The sequence below is a fragment of the Phascolarctos cinereus genome, unplaced genomic scaffold (genome assembly GCF_003287225.1).
Source record: "Phascolarctos cinereus isolate Bilbo 61053 unplaced genomic scaffold, phaCin_HiC Scaffold_1;HRSCAF=81, whole genome shotgun sequence".
Lineage (NCBI taxonomy): Eukaryota > Metazoa > Chordata > Mammalia > Diprotodontia > Phascolarctidae > Phascolarctos > Phascolarctos cinereus.
Window position 1 is genome coordinate 101205778 of NW_027555514.1, and position 20435 is coordinate 101226212.

A 20435-nucleotide genomic window follows, 5' to 3' on the forward strand; every position below is an offset into this window, starting at 1 on the left:
TGTAGGGAAGGAGTCACAAAGTGTCTCCAAAATCATGCTTAATTCTAAATTAATTTGCAATTGACTGTTGTAAAACATAGCATACATTCAAAGAATCAGAAGATCTATCTTCCTTATTATAACTGATTCTGTTTGAAATAAAAATAGTTGTTTGGTCCTCAAGAACATGAAGGTGTAGGCAGTTTGCAAACATCCTGGGAATTAAAGAAGGAAGGAAATAAGCATTTTTTTAGCACCTACTATGTGGTAGACACTATCCTAAGTGCTTTACAAATTATTAACTCATTTGAACCCTGAGAGGCAGGTGATGTTATTATCCCCATTTTACATCTGAGGAAGTTGAAGCAGATCAAAGTCAAGTGACTTAGGTCACTGATGTAAAGGAATTCACATTCTACCAAGTACAATGTATAGATAGCAGGTAAGCTCCTTGGAAGCCAAGGACATTTCCTTCTTTCTCTTCTTCCTCCTTCCCACCTCTCTTTCTTTCTTTCTTCTTTCTTTCATTCTTTCTGTCTTTCTTAATTTCTTTTTCTTTCTTTCTTTCTTTCTTTCTTCTTTCTTCTTTCTTTCTTTCTTTCTTCCTTTCTCTCTCTCTCTCTCTCTCTCTCTCTCTCTCTCTCTCTCTCTCTCTCTCTCTCTTCTTTCTTTCTTTCTTGCTTTCTTTCTTGCTTGCTTTCTCCCTTTCTTCTTTAAGGCCTAACAAAAATGCCTGGCTTTTAATAAATACATATTGATTGGTTAATTGATTAATACTAGGAAATAAAGTTAGACAGGAGTCAGATTGCCAAGAGCTTTGAATGCTAATTTGGGAAGTTTGGACTTTATGTATGTATGAAAAGTCAATAAAAATTATTCAGCATTTGTGACATGGCAGGGGTCAGAAAGTGGTCAGAATGCAATGTTAATAATACAAGCATGAGGGAGTGTGGTTCTCCATCAGGGTGCTGACATTGAAAATGAAAAACAGAGGTTATGTAAGACAATATAGTACAGGTTTGTTGATTAACAAGAGGCTGGATTCAATGGCTTCTCATAGCTTCATCCAGCTAGTACATCCTAGGGTTCTATGGCTAATATAAGCCATCTAGACCTGATTTTCTGATTCAAATAGAAAGACTTTGCATCTATTTTCCCTCTAAAGAAAAGTGTGAACTCTTTGTCTAGAAGCCCTGGAAACAGTTAAGGTTAAAAAAAAAAGTTGAGGCCAAAACCTAGATATACTTTTCACCCTGCTCACAATTTTTTTTTATAGATAACATTTCACATCTCTTCCTCCCAATTTAGCTGCTCTCCCACTCTACAATGAGGGTGATGACAAGATCATTGGAGGTTATGCCTGCCTCAAAGACATTGCCCGCTATCAGGTGTCCCTGACAGTGAAATATCACATCTGTGGGGGGACGCTCCTCAGTAGCCAGTGGGTACTGTCTGCTGCACACTGTTATGATCCGTAAGTAACATGAATGGAAAAAGGGATAAAGGATTTGACCCAGCTATGCCAGCTCATCCAAGCAGCCAAAGATTGAAGCCATCCGGGGAGTGGTAGAACAGATTCTTAGGACTCATGCATCCTGATCCCTATGTTAAAAAAAAAAAAAAAGGAAACACCTCTTCTTTCCATAAGAGAATGTTCACTCTGATTAAGGAGACATAATCCTCAGTTTCAGGCAAACCAATCTCATAGAGATCTATAAAAATGGTCATCAATAATAATGTTGCTAATGGTGATCATCATAATAATATTTATATAGCACTGTTTAGAGAGCACAACATATGTGTATGTACATATGTATCCATAGATGTGTGTGTGTATATATACACATATGCATATATATGAGTATATACATACAGATTTTAAAAATTTCATCTGATTCCCACAATATCCCTGACAGGTATTATAGCATCATCCCTCAAGTGAGGATGAGGAAGAAATTAGGAAACCCAGACTCAGAGAGGGCAAGTTGCTTGCTCAAAGTCCCAAAGCTAAAACAAGATTCACACAAACAGAAAACATATATTATTTTCAAGGAATTATACAGACAACTGCTGATGTAAATGCCAAAAAGGTAAACAGTAGCGATGTTAGCAAAGAGTAGCATTTCTAACAAGCTTCTTCTCTTCTCTAGCCACATCCAAGTGACACTGGGGGGACGCAATATTTCATCAAGCGAGGAGATGGAACAGTTCATTGCTGCAGCCAACTTTGTCCTGCACCCTACCTATGATGATTCGACTATAGACAATGACATCACGCTGATCAAGCTGGCCACCCCGTCACCTTTGACAACAGAGTGGTTCCCAGGAGTCTGCCCTCTTCCTGTGCTCAGGATGAAGATAATTGTCTGATCTCTGGTTGGGGCAATACCATGAGCCAGGGCTGTAATTTGACACAGGGTTGGGAACTGAGGATGTCAACAGAGAGGAGGTGTTAGGGGGTTTAGTTGGTCTGTATCATACCACCAATGGAATAATTTCTATTGGAAGTAAGCTGGCTGATTTGAATAACTTCAAAGCAGGACAGAGACAAGTCTGATGAATAAATGCCGTTGTGAGCTGAACATATAAATGTCAGGAGAAGTCAAATGAGTGATTGGAATGGGACAGGGCTGATTAGTGAAGGGTCCCTAAAGAAAGTGAGTGAAGGTTTTAATACGAAAGACAGGAAGGATGATAAAAAAAAAAGTAAAAAGGATAGGTTTGGGGAATAACATATGTAAAGGCTTAGAGACAGGTATAAATATGTTATATATGGGCACAATAAGGAGAATACATGAGCAGAAGAAAGTGTCCTTGTTCAGCTGGAGAAGGTTTCTGGGGAAGTCGGTATTAAGGACAGAAGAGGCAAAGGCTACTTAATGAGGTCATTAGCCATTAGAATCATCCCAACTCTGCCTCCATTAAGCAAATCGTTTAATCTTTCTGGGTGTTGGTTTCATCATTTTTAAAATGTAGAAATGAGACTAAATGACTTCTGAGCTCCCTTACAACTCCAAATATGGGATTCTGTGACTTCCAAAGTCGATACAACAAAAAGAAGTTGAGAGTAATTCTCCAAGGTGGAAAAGGGATAAGAAAATGAGATAAAAATTCTCATTAAACATCAGGCTAGTCCTATGGCCATCAGTAGGGTGATTTTCCATTGTCAAAGAAATAAAGGTGGAACCCTCCAGAGTGTATTGGGAAAATATGTGCAGGAGGGTCAGGGTGGGACCTATGCAAAATTGTAAAGGATATGGAGTTTGCCTTCATTGTCTTCTCCCCTCAAGGAGCCCCCAGCTGCCCAATACATGCTACACTCTTCTAGAGGCTGATATATCTAGACCCTCATCTATGGCCCTGAGGGGTAGTCCTGCCCTTTCTAGATTTGGCTTCTATCTCTTTCCCCCTTTCTCTGGCAGGCAGGGTTCAGCTCTTAGTAAACAGACAGCTGGAAAACATCCAAGAAACCAGTTCCCAGAGAGGTGTTAATGACAGACCTATTTCAGGAGTATGTGTATGCTCATAGAGGGAAGACAGAAATCCAAAGAAATGCATCTGTAATGGTAGAATTTCAGCTCTGTGGAAAAGGACTGAGAAAGAGAGATTAGCTAGAGAGGACCTTCCCAGAGCCACTCCATTCAACACACTTACTCAATCTGTCCATAAGAACTTTTCTACCTACAGCCAGCCTCAGAGAGAATACGTGTTCCTTGACAGGGAAGGAAAAGGAGTTTTGAGCCCTAGTTGCTTTGACCTGATGGTCTGGCATCCTGAGTTTGTGCCAGTCCAGTTCTTGCAAGGTGTTGCTAAAGACAGAAACAGTGCTAGGTGAGTAATAAATTCACAGACTTTAATCAGTGTTCCCCCCAAGGGAATTCTCCTGACCTACTGCAGTGTCTGGACATCCCTGTTCTCTCTGATGATGTCTACCAAGCTTCCTATCCTCGTGCTGTCACAAGCAATATGTTTTGTGCCGACGTTTTGGATGGAGACAAAGATGCCTGCCAGGCAACTGCATGTACCATACCACTCCTCTGTATCTCCATATCTTCCTCACAACCAGAATCTGTTTACTTGCCAAGAAGCCTTAAAGACCAAAGATCAGGCTGATGTTCAACAGTATGATGAACCAGATGGTCAAAGGGCCAGCTGAAGGCTACATGGACTCAAGATCACTGGTCTGGATGACTTGGTTCAAACTCTCTGGGCAGAACATGGATGTACTCAAGCAGTTGGGGTCACTGTGAACCTGTGCAATAGGGCAAGAGCAGAGTTAAACCTTGATCTGAGGGTCACATGTATTGTCTACGTGTTCTACAGGGCAGTGTCAGGCATCAATCAGCCAACAAGTATTTATTAAGCACCTACTATGTGCCAGGCACTGGGGATATAAAGGGAGGGAAATGGTTCCTGCCTCCAGGGAGCTTAATGAGGGAAACAGCATACAAATAACCATGGAGTAAATGGAAGGTGATCTCAGAAGTGGGGCAGCTGGGTGGCCCAGTGGATGACCCCAGTTCAAATTAGACCTCAGACACTTGCTAGCTGTATGAGCCTAGGCAAGTCACTCAATCCTAAATGCCTCGCTTTCCTTATCTGTCAAATAAGTTGGAAAAGGAAATGGCAAACCACTCCAGTATCTTTGCCAAGAAAACCTCAAATGCAGTCACAAAGAGTCAGTCACAATTGAAAAATGACTAAGCAAAAACAAAAATCTCAGAGAGAGGCCACTAACAATGGGGACCTCCTGCAGAAGACGTGATTTGAGCTGAATCTGGAAGGAACTGAAAGAAACCAGGAAGCAAAGGTAAGGGAGCAGAGCAGGCCTGAAGAATGGAGACATTGCATCTGAGGAACAGCTAGGCCAGTGTAGCTGAATTATAAGGTGTATACAAGGGAGGAAAATATAAGAAGACGAAAAAGCTAAAAAAACAACAGGTCAGAATGTGAAGGACTTTAAATGGCAAACAGAGGAATTTGTATTTTATCCTGGAGGTAATAGGGAGGCACTGGAGCTCACTGAAGGGGATGGGGGCGGGGGGAATGGTGGCATGGTCAGACTCGCATTTTACATCAAAGGTTTAAAATAGCAGAGCTTTCTGAAGTATGTACTTGTATTCTGAAGCATAAAACATCCAAAAGAGGCCTGCGAAGACATAAATAGGGTGATGCAATCAGAGCTTTGCTACAAGAAATTCTATTCCTTCAAGAGCTATCCACAGCTTATTATCTAGTTAGGATGATTTGTTAAATGGGGAAAGTATCAGATGGAACTTGCTTCCCTCTCTGCCTAGTCGTGACACCCCAGGTGAGCTCTCCCACCCTGACCTTGAATCAGCCTCACTATATTTCAGAGTTGCTGAATTCCCTCTCCTCCATTTAATTTTCCTTTCCTTGCAGGATGCTTTTTATAACTGTTTTAATGAAAAATGTTAGTTACTGTTTTTGGTACATGACACTAATTTCTTTAATTGTCACTGGCATAGGCCAAATACACTTGCTCAGTTTTGCCCCACCTGGAGAGTCTCTCTGTATTTAAAAAATCCCCAGTAGTCTTTTTTTCTTTTGAGGCAATTGGGGTTAAGTGACTCGCCCAAGGTCACACAGCTACTATCTAAGGCCAGGTGTGAAGCCAGATCCTCTTGACTCAGAGCTGGTAGCTGTATCCACTATTGCACCTAGCTGCCCATCCTCACTAGTCTTTGACAAGTCTCCTCCACTATCATTATCTGCTACAGAGAGCACTTTCTCTGGATGGGCAGGGGAGTTTTGGGGGTATTCAAATATTTGAGGGGCTGAGGCCCTCTGTTCCTGTCTTCCTCTTCATCATTTGCTCTTATCCTTCAGTGGTCAGATAAGGGTCCAAATCAAAGGGACTCTGACACTTTGGAAAAAGTAGATGAGTTAGAATTATGAGTGAGAACTCTCTTGGCTCCTTCAGCTGCATATTTTAGGAAGCTCTGGGTCAGAGATTGGAGTGAAATGTTAAGCCTTTGATGAAAAGTTCAGGTCTGCCCATATCACCTCCCAGTAAGCTCAAAGGGCTCCCTATTACCTCCAGGATAAAATAGAAAATCCTCTGCTTGATATTCAAAGCCCTTCACAACCTGACCCCTTTTCACCTTTCTAATCTTCTTACAATTTACTCACCTTCGCATACTCTATAATTTGATACACTGGTTTACTATATGTTCCTGAGATGCAACATTCCATTTCCTGACCCCCAAGCCTAGAATGCTTTGCCTTCTTACCTTAGTCTTCTAATTTCCCTCAGTTGCTTCAAAATTCAGTTCAAAACCCTGTAGTGAGTAGGAGGGATGGTAAGATTGATGTATGTTTATATAAAAAGAGTCACTCTCCTCCCATACAGAAGAGCAGAACATAGAGCTGAAAAGGACCTTTGAAATCATCTGGTCAAGCCCTTTCATTTTATAGATAAGGAAAATGAGGCCCTTGAAGGTGCCTCATGCCATAGGTAAGTTTTTTACCTGTCTGGCAATGAACCAGTAACAGATCAGGGGATTATGGTGATGAACCAGTAACAGATCAGGGGATTATGGTGGACAGAAGGTTCATGTTAATGTGACCCTCATGCCCCTAGAATCCCCCAAAGGACCATTAATCTTTTGAGAGGCCCTGGGATCATCAGGGACTGGGGATATCAGGAAATTAATCTAATCTCTACTTCTCCCTTTGGTAGCAAGATTCAGGTGGCTCCACGGTTTGCAATGGGGAGCTCCAAGGTGTGGTATCCTGAGGGCAATAGCTGTGCCCTGAAGAATTTCCCTACAATCTACACCAAGGTTTGAAATTACATAGACTGGATCCACAAGGTCACCAGTGAGGACTGAATTATCAGAGTCCCCTATGCTCCTGGAGAACCCAATCCCTCCACTCTTCTCCATTTACATACCCATATCTCCTTTATTCCAATGACTTATTTCTCCCTAATACTTCCTCATGAGGTGTGGCCCAAACCAAGATCCTAGCCCCTTGCCCCAAAGGGAATCTGGCTCCCACTTCTCTGCAGACCCCAGCTCCTCATCTCCCTTTGAAAGCCTTAACCCCACCTTTTGGCCTTACTCAGATGCCTTCCAGTTCCCTTCATTACAGGCCCCATAAAACACTTAAACTTTCAGGGTCCTTATGGACTCCCCTTATCTCCCTTTGACAGATGCCTTCCTGTTCCCTCCATTAGCTATTCCCATTGTCTATTCAACCTCTCAGACCTCCCCAATTAGAATTCTTACCTAGAAGCTTTTCCCGGACCCCTTCTCTGACCCCCCAAAGTTACTTTAATATTTAAGATCCACCCTGGGCCCCATTCAGACACTGAGAATCTCAGGCCCAAGAGGCTGAGATTATTTCATGGCCCAGCAGGCATCATCTGGCCTATGTGATTTATCACTAATAAACTTTTCCTGTGGCTGGAATAAGACATGAGTTGAATTCATTCAGGCAGGGCCCGGTGCTCGATCTTGGGGTTCCAGCACCCCAAAGTCCTAGACCTCTTCACATCCCACCTACTTGTCTTACCCACTTCTACACCAATAAATCTCCTACAGTGCTCAACCACATCCTAGCTCATGTAAAATTTCAACATAAACTTTGATTTTATACATTCTCTCTGTGACTGTGACTCTGTATCTGCTAAGAATGCTACCACCTCTTTGCTGTCTCTTCTCTGGCCTCACTCAAGCAACAAGACCCTTGGGAACCTCAAGGCAAAATGGGAGGTGGTGAGGGTGGTAGAAAAAGCCCTCCTGTGGTAAATGAAGAGATCAGCTCCACCACACAGGTAAATCACCTGATTTGGAGGCTTCTATGTCTATCAGAAAGTTAAGGCAGAGAGGGGAGGTGATTACCAGAAGAAAAATCTTTTTTTGGGGGGGTGGAATTCTTAAGACTAGAGTGGCAATAAGACAAAGAAAAGACCAAGATAGGCTACTTCCAGACAATCAGGTATTTAATTCAATTCAACAGACACTTATTAAGCACCTACTGTGTCCAAGGTACTGTTTTAGCACTAGGGTTATGAAGATAAAAATGAAACAGTCCCCTGTGGAGGATGTTGTGCTGCGAATCAATGCTTCACCCTGGATAAAAATGATTTCCCTGTTTCAAAAGTCTTTCTGCCGCTGTGGCTAAGTGACATCTTTTTGTGAATTGTTAAGTGGATCAGGCTTGCTTCATTGCATTCTTATTTCTGACCCAAACTACCACCGGGTGACTAACCTGAGTCAGACTATTCCTGTAATACCTGTGGTTTAGGAATATTAATTGGTGACTATGTGGAGAGGCTAGAGGTAGGTGTGTCAATCAGGAAACTTTTGGACATTCTCTCTGTGACTGTGACTGTTCACAGGTGAGAGTTTGTGGGTCTGAATGAGAATAATAACCATATGAGTAGAGAGGAAGGGACAGATACAAGAAATGCTTTGTAGCTGTAGAATCTAAAAAGCCAGGTGGCTGATCACATATGAAGGGTGTGTGGGACAGCGACCCCAACCCAAATTAAACTCAGAGACTTCTCAAAGTGGAAAGCAAAGGTTACCTTTATTACAATCTGGCAAGATGGCTGTCTGCTCCTCAGATACACTTGGAGAGAGAGAGAGACCCCCTAACAGGGGCTGCCTTATAAAAGCAAATCTTCGCCCACCATGAAAACAAGTCTCCACCCACCACTATCGCTTACCCCCTTAACTGGGGGTGGGCTTACATTCTAAGCTTGAAAGTTTCTTCCTATCCCCTTAACCAGGAGGTGGGGCTTACATTCCAGGTGCGAAATTGAAAGCCAAGGACAAAGGGCTCAGGTTGGGGGTGGGGCAGGACTTATTCTTTCTGTTAAGTGCTTAAAAAAGGGTCTGAGTAGGGGAGGATTTTGAAAGTAGTAATCAAGAATTATTTGACCCTTTGAGGAACCTTCACTTCTGAAAGTTCATTTCTCACACTACCTTCTGAACTCATTACCTTAATTACACTGAGAAGTCTTCACTGGGACATGCCATTCAGTCCCTCCTCTTCTTCTATGCTATCTGAAGACTTCTCACGTCCCACTAAATCTTAGTAACCATCAGGGTGGTCTCAAGCTGGCACTTAACCCGGACTCTTCAGAACCATCAGCCTTGATTTCTTTCCCTTCTATCTTAACCAAAATGGGACAAGGAGTCCTGCATAAAGGGGAGACACAGCGGGAGTAGGATAATTCCCTTCAAATGTTACAATCTAAGTGTTTTAGAAACACAATACAATTTAGAAACAGTAATAACTTTTGTAATACTAACAATAAACTTAACATCAATTGCATTTCCATATAATCGCATATAGAAAGTATCATTCTTATGATAGCACCTTTCACATTAAATCTGAATTCAAATTCTTCTCAGCTCTCTTTCCTCTCTCTCCAACTGTCACCCCTTTAAGTAAATATAGGCATTGACAAATCAAAGGGGCAGCCCCTTCATAATACAGTTACAGAGACCCAAAAGAAAACAATAATAATGCAATTGTCCCTTTAAGATTCAGAAAGTCTTTTCTTATACAGCTGTCTGGCAGGGAATATCATCAATGAAGTCCTCTGGTCCTTGGTATTTGTTCCAGCCATCTCCAGCACAACATCTCAGCATCTTCTTCTTCTTATCTTCTTGTAGGAACCAGCTTTCTGTCCATTCTCCTACAAAAGTGATCTTCAAGAAATTCACATCAGAACCCAGTGTCCACAGGCTCCAGTACATACATAAATATATTAAAGAGGATCTTAAATTTTTCAGTCGTGCCATGTTTCTCTGATGACATTTACAAAATAAACCACAAGCCATTCTCCTTTTAACATTATTAATTGTAACAAAACTTTAAACAAGTATGATATCATCCAAATAACAAAACAACATTCTCACAAACCCCTGACCTAATTGTAAAGAACCCTATCTATATGGAACACACACAGGAACACCAGTCTCAGTTCTATAGTAACCTAAGATGTTCCATAATCTCACATTGCCTAAGGAACATATCTAAAATGAGCCCTAAATAGTTTGCATGCCTTTCCACTCTTGTTCATAAAACCTTACTAAATTGGTGTAAAAGTTCTTAAATAACACAAATTCCAGAGTATTATTAAGGAACCTGAATTCCTAGTTATCACGGAATCCCTCATAAGTCTTTAGTTAAAGGCACAGAGAGGGTTCAGTTTTCCCACTCTCACAGGACTAGGTCCAAACAATACAACAAAGTTTTCTCATAATTCGCAAAATTGGATAATTACATTAAGTCAGGTATAGATTAAACCAATCAGAGAGCCCACAATAGACTAGTTTTGAGAAGAGAGATTTACATGTAATCAAGATAACAAAGAAAACCTTAGACATGAACCATACAAATCAATACAATCGGTATTACCAATGTTAACTAACATTAAGTTCCTTGCTCATGTACAATAGCTTTAATTTATAGGCAGTTCAACAAGGGAGCTCTACTTCTCTGGCTTAGTGTAAAAATCCAAATCTGTGATCTCTTACCTAAACATGCTTAAAGCTTGGATTTCCATGACAGATACATTTTGGAAGCCAATCATATACATCTATATATAATTCTTAGAGGAATCAGTCTAATCCTGTTGCTTTTCTCAAAATTTGCTATCCTATTTAATTAGACATTTATCACATTACACCTTTGTCTTACTTTTTGTCTAAATATTTCCTCTCTAGGAGGATGTTATCCCTATATTATTATTATTTGTCCATGAATGTAAATTAAAATTGTAAGCTATTCATACTTGCATCTTATTATGATAACTCAGAGATGTTCCAGAGGGACAAGGTCATATATTATATTAGAAAGAAAGAACTTCCATAGCTCTATTTGATTCCAGGCATGAGTCATATCTGATAGCCAATCTTGCAGTCACTGGATGTTAAAAGCAGGGTTTAGGATTAATCAGGTGGGAATTTTTTCCTTTTCAGAAAGGAAATAGCACAATTGGAAGACAGAGTCAGGAAGATCCTACCTAGGCTGTGTCCAAGGTCGTCCTCAAAACTCTTCCCAGGAATAGACATCCACCTTTATCAGTTCTCAGCCTGCAGCACATGCCATTCTACTATTGGCTTCATGACAACTCAGACAATCATCCTGGTAATCAAAGCTCACAACAATAGTAAATTTCTGTCCCACAAAATTACGTATCCTAGATAATAAGAATTTAATCTCACATTGTTAACAGTAAGAGACTGATCACAGACAAATACTACTGCTCTCATAATTCCTTTAAACAATGGATTACAGAAATTTAGATGCTTTGGTGTTAATCACTAGCTTTAGATCTCTGGCACTGTTCCCATTGAGACTGTTTCTTTAGAAGCACCCAGTTAACTCCAGTCCAAGAATACAACAAACCCAGGAACGAAACTCTAAGTTCAAAGCAGGTTTGGACATGATTTTCTTGCAAATAGAAATTTAGTAGGCTCTCTAAAAGGAGTATCAAAGATTTCAAAACATTTTTTTGTAATAGTATCTCCCTTTCTCAAAAACAGCTTACAATTTTCTAATTACCATAAAATTACTAGTTACCTAAATTCTCTAGTCAAAAGGTGTTTGTATGAGATTTATGAAATTTGACAAAATTTTGTTTTTGTTTTGGGTTTGGGGTTTTTTTGCATAATTATCAAGTTTCTTTTCACACACACAAAATACTTTTACCAGTGCTTGGCTTAAACAATAACTCCAAATAGCTTAGTTACCAATTTTAAGCTTCATAAGTGAAAGCCAGATAATTCCAGCTAAAACTTCCCTTTAAACAGAGACAAAACTTGGAGGTTCTCATTTCTTAAATTACATACTTAAAAGGAAATGCTACAAAACAGGACCATATAGAATGTCCCAACAGCCCCAATTCATTCCTTTTTTTTTTCCTCTGAAGGCACAATTCCTTTTTTTTTTAATTTTATTTTTTTATTTTCAGGCAATTGGGGTTAAGTGACTTGCCCAGGGTCACACAGCTAGTAAGTGTCAAGTGTTTGGTCTGAGGCTGGATTTGAACTCAGGTCCTCCTCACTTCAGGGCCAGTGCTCTATCCACTGCACCACCTAGCTGTCCCTCTGAAGGCACAATTCTTAATTTAACATTCTGGGTTATAAAACAGATTGCCCTTCCAACAATGTAACTAATACAATTACTTACTAGATTACATCACATTCAGAAATATGTAAGCAGTATGTTAAAACCTTAGAACAGACCCAATAAAGATCTTTCTTTCTTTCTGAATTCTTTCACCAGGTGCAGTCTCCTGGGGCCACTCCCACCCCACCAGACTGGCTTTTCTTTACTATCTATGCTAGCCCATCAATGTCTTTTTACTGGTCCCAGATATCCTCAGGCCACATCCTGATGCAAACACAATGACACTCCCAATCAGAAATTTGGTGGCTGGTAGCCTGGATTTCCCCCAAGTCTACTAGTTCCTGCCTCCAGTCTGGCCCACATGGCCCATCTATCAGGTCCTCCTGACTTCAGGGCTGGTGCTCTATCCACTGCACCACCTAGCTCCACCCATTCTTTTTTTCTCCATATTTCTCCTTCCATGAACCAGCAAGAAGCCATCTCCAGGCTGGGACCCTCTGAAGATGTAGCTAAATGATGGGATGGAAAGCTCTTCTGGAGGTGGGGACAGAGAGGGACTAAGAATGTTCTCTCTGAAATGGTTTTATGGTAAGGAGAAATAGAAATACAAAACTGTGTGTATATGTGTCTCTTCAGCGCCACTGCATGGTGCAGTGAATAGAGCATAAGACCTAGAATGAGGTGGACCGGAGTTCAAATCCAGCCTTAGACACTTACTGGATATGTGACCTTTCGCAAGTCACTTAACCCTTTTGGCTTCCGTTTCCCCATCTATAACATGAACTGGAGAAGGAAATGGCAAACCACTCCATTATCTTTGCCAAGTAAGCCTTAAATGGAGTCGCAGAGAGTCGGATAGGACTGAAATTTCTCAACAATACCAACACAAAGTGTCTCTTCAACATGGGCATCTTATGAAGAGATTGTGTAGGCAATACTTTGGCAAAAGAACTGGGAGAGAAAATATGACATAAGAGCCGACCTTCCCTCATCCCTTTTATCTCTTCTGAGTTCTCTGTGGGCATGCATGCTAGGGAGAGGAAATATGCAGGCAGCAATATGTCTGGCTGTAAACTCTGCCCCCTCAAGGCTGAAAGAAAACTTTGATCTTCTCTCCCATTGTATTCCAGGGCTACTCAGCTGGTCCTGTGGTCTGCAATGGTCAACTCCAAAGCAATGTTTCATGGGGCATAGACTATGCCAAGAAAGGCAATCCTGGCGTTTATTCCAAGGTCGGCAACTACGTGGACTGGATTGAAAAGACCATTGCGGACAACTAAGCTCCTTTCCCTACTACCCTTCCTTGACTTCCTCCTTCCTCTAGCACTGGAAAACAGATACGACAATTTCCATTCTAACTCCAGGCCTTGAAAATGACTTTGATAAATTTTTAATATCATACAACCTCTCAGTGTAGTTATTTTATATATATATATATATATATATATATATATATATATATATGTCACTTTGAAGTTTGTGAAGTACTTCACATAATGGTATAGCTAACATTTATATAGGGCTTCTATGTGCCAGGTGCTGTGCTAAGCATTTTACAATTATTATCTCATTTGATCCAATAATAATGAAAGGTAGGTGCTACAATCAGCCTCGTTTTACAGATGGCAAACAGAGGTTAAATGACTTGCCCATGGTCACACAGTTAATAATTATCGGAGACCAGATTTGAACATAGGTCTTCTTGACTACAGGCCTAGTACTCCATCCAATTTACCACCTAGCTGCCCCTAAATCTTCACAACTCTGTGGGGATACACATCCCCACTTTGCAGATGAGAAAAAGGGAAGCAAAGGGAAGATAAGTAACTTGCCCTACATTATATAGCTAGCAGGTATTTCAGGCAGATTTAACATTTTACCTACATTGCCATCTAATGTGTTCATGGATCAGAGAATCAAAGAAGGTGGCAGACTTGTAATGATGTCAGAGACCATCTTGCCCAACATTAACTTCATCAGGAATCCTCTGTACCACACTGCTGACAAGTAGTCATTCAGTCTCTACCGAAAACCTTCAAGGAGGGGGAACCCACTCTTCCTCAAGGCAGACATTCTATTTTTGGATAGTTCTAATTTTTAATAAATTTTTCTTTATAACAAACACAAAATTCTATCCATTATTCCCTAGTCTCCTTTCTTCAGCCAAGGCAAGCATGTCCAATCCTTTGTCCATTAGGAAAGCCTTTCAAGTTTTGGAAGACAGCTAGCATAGCCTCTCCATCTTCTCTTCTTCAGGCTATGCATTCTCAAGTCTTTCAGTTAATGCCAATGTATCACCAATTCCCTTCTCATCCTAGGTACTCTTCCTTAGATGCTGTCTAACTTGTCAGTGACCTTTCTAACTTGGAACACCCAGGACTGAATATAATACTCTACATATGTAGACTATGAAAGAGAATATCAAAACTTTCACTGCCGCTATTTTGTTCATTATTTCTGTCAAGGCAGTTTATAACAGCAGGAGTTCTTTGCTGTTTGAATGGGGAGAAAAGGAAGTGGAGCTGGTATATCAGAATATTGACTCATGTTGAGCATTCAGTCTAGAATATTCACGGATTTTCTTCACATGCATTATTCTGTAGACAAGTACAGGAGTTTCTATATATTTCTATTAAGTTTCATCTCATTTCCCACCTGGCTGCACTCCTTTGGATTGCTTCGTTGTGTGGGTTGTATTTTTGCATTAGATTGCAAGCTCCTTAAAGATAGGGACTGTCTTTTTTTCACATCTGTAACTCTAGAACTTAGCACAGTGCCTAGCAAGTAGGAGACATTTAATAAATATTTGCCAACTGGATGACCTAACTTCATCCTGTAATTCAACATGTGAGCTACCCCAGTTAAATTCTAGTCCTCTTTCTATCAAGTGTCAAAAATTACACTGGAGAAACCTGGATTGATCTAGGTACTTTACTGAGATCACACAGTTCTGATTAACAGTTTACAAGAATAAACTTTCTGCACACATGTAGTTCCAATTCAATTTCCCCTCAGAATATAGCAGTTCACATTCAAGAGGGCAGATCCGTCCTTCCTCTCATCCCTAAAATGTTCATAGGCATAGCTCCTCCCTCATCCCTGACCCAAAGTCACTCGGTCCTGAATGTCTTCTCTTGCTTACATTTTTCTTTCAAATACTTTCACAGCATTGATATACATTAGCATGATCCTGTGAGGGAATTGAGGTGATTGGTGCAGCAGGTGGTAATGGGAATTCAGAGAACCACACTGACTCCATCTTGTGGATGTTCCAATTCTGGAAGTAGCTCAGTTCCGTTTCTATTCAGTTATGGGTCTAGTCCAGTTTCTGTCCTGCGAGAAAACTTTATTCAATTGTGGGAATTGTGAGAGGACTTTGTTGCATTGTTTGAACCTAGCCCTGTGCAGCTGGGAGCTGGACTGCTCTCCTACGGCTTAGAAACCCTTAACTAAGGACCTAGCTTATGCTGACCAGAAACTCAGTCAGATCTAAAGATTATGTGAAGAGTTTTCTCAAAATTACATATCTCTAACAACTCACATGTCTTAACTGAAAACTAGCCCATTACTGATCAGTCAGTTATTGCCTATGTTCCTTTGATGTGTATGGACATTGGGGGAATGGGATGCCTCTTTTTCTAATTTCAGAGAATTGTACCTTTTCACATTTCCCCCCCAACTTGAAAAGCCTTAATCTTTCTTCCAGTTAGAAATCAGATTATCTAATGTTCTACCTTGGTTAGTTGTTTCCTTTTAATTAATTGGCCTTATTTGATTAATTGTTTTTAATGTATAAAAATATGTCTCCCCTGTATTCAGGGTCTAGCCCTAAGCTGAAAAAGAGGCCTGGTCCCAACCTGTTAGGCACTTTGCATGCATTGCTTAATGAATTGATATGCTCAGAAGCTCAAACCTTTCTTTCGTTAGTCATTTTATCTTTCACCCACCACACTATAGATGCCTAGTCCAGCTACAGTAGGGGGAACGGGCTCTTCCATTATCCTAGTAATGGTACTGCTGCACTTACTCAGTTCATGCTCTGTTTCTCTCCACCTTGTCTCTGTAGATTGAGCATTCCTGTGATCTTCTGGGGGCAATCCCCTCTCCTCTTGGTGTCTGGTGAGATGTTTAGTAAATCCTACAGGGCTATCATCTCTGCCTCTGTATTTATTGAGCTAAATTGCTTCTGAAAACTAACCATTCCAGTGACTCCAATAACATTAATGAGAGCTCCATAAAAACACAGACAAACTCAGATTGCAAAGACTAACTTTGGTCCAAGAGGACAGATGATGAAACATACTGCCTGCCTCCCCTTACAAAGGGGGGAGGGGCCCTGTGGTATCTACATTGTGGCTACTGCATCAATTTTCCTTAATCATTTTTCTTTGTTATAAGGGAGTATTCTTGGTTACAATACGGTTGAGTTAAAAACATGATAAAAGTGTTAAAAACAAAAGTGATCAATAATATTTTTTAATTAAAAAGAGGGAAAATATACTTTTCTAATGATAAGGCAAGTAATCCTCTTGACAACACATCTCTTCTGGACTCATTACACACATAGGATAAAAAAAATGGTAGAAATACAGGCAATTTGTGTAAAGTGATTTGAAACATGGTAACTACAAAAAGAGAAGACAAAAAGAAATACTGCTAAGGATTCATAGCATAAGACCTGAATATTTTCTTGACTGTATTTGACCGTATTTTGACAGTATTAAGATAAAATGATGGAATAATAGTCTCTGGCAGCAATCTCCTAAAATTCCCCATGTTAGAAAGAATATTAGGGCTAGAAGAGATCTTACATGTCACCTAGGAGTACGAGAGTAAGAAAATATGTCATGAATCTAGGACAATATCCTATGGAGATTTTTTTTAAGTGGCATTGCTGTGTGATTACTGAGATGCTGTTAATGATCTTTGCAAGATTACAGAGCAAGGGAAAGGTGCCACAACACTGGAGAAGGGCAAATGTTATATTACATTTTTTTAAGGGAGTAGAGGGGAGAGGCAAGTGGAATCTGCAAACTATAAGCTTCCCTTCATTTTCTTATAAAATTCTACAACAGTTTAGTTTATGTATATTTAGAAAGGAAGCAATGATCAGTAAGAAGATATTAAGGACTCATTTTTTTGTCCTAACCAGTAATTTTCTTGTTGTTCCCATGTGATCTAGTTGTTAGGATAACTGGTATTCATCCAGGAAGCCCAGGTTTGACTCCAGTGTGGGAAAGACAGCTCTTTTTAGAGGCAGCACAATGTAGAGGCACTGAACTAGAGTCAGGAAGATCTGAATTCAAATCCTGCTTAGCTACTTAATAAGTATATGAGCCTGAGCAAGTCACTTAACAGCAATGAGCCTCAGTTTCTTCACCTGTAATATGAAGATAACAAGATATTCCCTAGTTAACTAATAGAATCATAGTTAAGAATCAAACAAGATAATGCCTGTAAAAGTGTTCTATCATTGTGAAAAGTAGTTTCTATTATTATTCATATTTTATTGCTTTGTTTTGTCTACCTCTGACTCTTAACAAATATTATTTTTTAAACCTTGAAATTGCTCCTGCGTCAAAGCGTTATACCCACCTCTACCACCACCTACCCAACCTCCCTTGACACATATGGGTTAACAAAAGTGAAAGATGGCAAATACCAAATGTTCTTTGGGTACTATTGGCAGCAAGGAGATCAGTAAAGTAAGCCAAAGATTCTCGCTTGGGAAACTGGAGAGAAAATGCGAAGGAACCAAGGGAAAGTAAGAATAGAGATAAGATATAAAAAGTTCCTGGCCCAGTGTATACCTAAACATTTTCATTACGTCTTGGAAAGTATTTATTTGTATCCAAGGCCATTCTTAAACCAGGCACACATGTAGTTTCCAAAAGGGACCTCTTCTACTGCCTGGGAAGTAGAAAGGACAAATACAGATTTGTCAAAAACAAATATTGATGAACGGAAGCATACTTGCTGGAAGGTGACCATGAGTGAGTGGATTTGAAACCATTCCATAAAAGAAGAGAATAAGGAATGAATTTTTTTTTTAACCTAGAGAAGGAATAATTCAGGAGAGACATGATTGCTGTATCCAAATAATTAATACTAATCACCTCCCATTTTGATAGTGCTTTTAAGCTTACAAGATGCTGTGAGATTCATAATGCAGATACTATAATCCTTACTTTATGTAAGAGGGAAATGAGGCTTAAGGAGGTTACATGATTTGTCCTAAAAGATATAGCTAGTAAATATCAGAGACAGGATTTTGCACCATGGTCTATTGATTCCAATTCCAGAACTCTCTCCACTATTCAATTTAATTCAACCAATATATATTAAGTGCAATGAATGTAGGGTCCCTGACAGCAAACAGTCTTAGGACAAATAGAGGATTCTGTTTAGGAGCAGGAACCATCGCTCCCCAAGTGGAGAAAGGAGAGGACAGGCAAATGAACCACAGTCTGCTACTCAAATGGATCTCCCTGGCATTATATCTGCATGTTTAAAGAACCTTGAAACAAAAATGTGTAACCTATTTAAAAATCTTTCAAAGGAAAAATTTCATTAGGTTTTGAACCCATTTGCTTAAAATATTGAAATGCAACAATTTCCCATTATAGGTATCTTTATTTTACTTATGATAGTCAATAACCGAATGTCAGAATAAGTGGAATTTATAAAAACACCTTTGAATAATTATCTCAAAGTACTTAAGGAAGATTCTCAAAAATAAGGAAGTATAATCAATTATATTGCTCTCTAAAGGTATTAATACTTTAATGAGAGCAAAAATATTTTGTACTATTCAGCATATTTTTAAAATATACCATCTTTTACAGCACATACCAGGAAAGCAGTGACCACACCTAACCCAGTATCACACCACCTTGGAAGCACCAAAAACTTGCACATTCCCAGAATGAGCTCTGAAAACAGTAACATAAAAAGGCTTGAAGCTTGACACAGTGTATTCCTATCCCCAGGTAAGTAGAGCCCAACTTTAAAAAAAGCTCAAAGTACAAAAAAAAAAAAGACTGGAAAAATGAGCAAACAACAACAAAGAAATTGACCATAAGAAGCCACTATAGTGGCAGAAAAGAGCAAGAAATAAACTCAGAAGAAAACAACAATGTGAAACAGTTACAAGAAAGCTTCAAAGAAAAATGCTAATGGTACCCAAGCCAACAAGAATTCCTGGGAGAGTTAAAGAAAGAGTTAAGAGTGGTAGAGAAAAAATATCGAAAAAAAAATGAGAGTGATGCAAGAAAATTATGAAGAGAGGACAGCTTGGTGAGAGAGGCACAAAAAATACTGAGGAAAATAACACCTCAAAACATAGAATTGGCCTAATGATAAAGGAGGCACAAAAATTCATTGAAGAAAAGACCTCCTTAAGAAGAAAAATTGGCCAAATGGAAAAGGAGATATAAAAATTTACTAAAGAAAAGAACTCCTTAGAAAAACAAAATTTTAACCAAATGGAAAAAGAGGTTTAAAAAAATCTCCAAAGAAAAAATTCCTTAAAAATTAGAATTGCCAAGTAGAAGCTAATGAATACATGAAACATCAAGAAAAATAAAACAAAATCGAAAGAATGAAAACAAAATAGAAGAAAGTGTGAAAAACAACTGATCTGGAAAATAGATCCAGGAGAGATAAATTAAGAATTATTGGATTATCTGATAGCCATTAGCAAAGAAAGAGCCTAGACATTATATTTCAAGAAATTTTGAAAGAAAACTGCCCAACAATAAATAAAAATTGAAAGAATCCATCAATCACTTCCTGAAAGAGCTTCTAAATGCAAACATAGAATATCATAGTCAAATTCCAGAGTTCCTAGGTTAAAGCGAAAATGTTCTAAGCAGCCAGAAAGAAACAATTCAAATATCATGGAGCCACAGTCAAGATAAACAAGATTTAGCATCTTCTAAATCTAAGTTTAATGCAATATAGTAACTGATGCAAAAATGGCCAAACGTAACCTTATATTACTGAAGGCAGGATGATGAGTTAGTCAATAAAAATTTATTAAGTGCCTACTGTGTGTCAGGTACTAAGTACTAAGCACTAAGGAATACAGCATATGTGTGTGCACGTGTGTGTATACACACACATATACACAAATGTACACCACATATGTTTATATGTATGTGTGCATATACATGTTTATGTACATTAGAGAATAAGCTACTAGACGATAGTTTTTTGCCTCTTTTTGTATCCCCAGCATTTGGCTACATAGGGCATATAATAATGTACCTGGCATATAGTAGGTACTTCTTAAACGTTTATTGGCATACACACACAAACACACACACACACACACATAT

At 39.4% G+C, this 20435-nt stretch overlaps 1 pseudogene; it reads left to right on the forward strand.

The window, feature by feature from the left end:
* Positions 1-1797: 1797 nt before the first annotated feature.
* On the forward strand, positions 1798-13376 carry LOC110216246 (cationic trypsin-3-like; annotated as a pseudogene).
* Positions 13377-20435: the final 7059 nt, after the last annotated feature.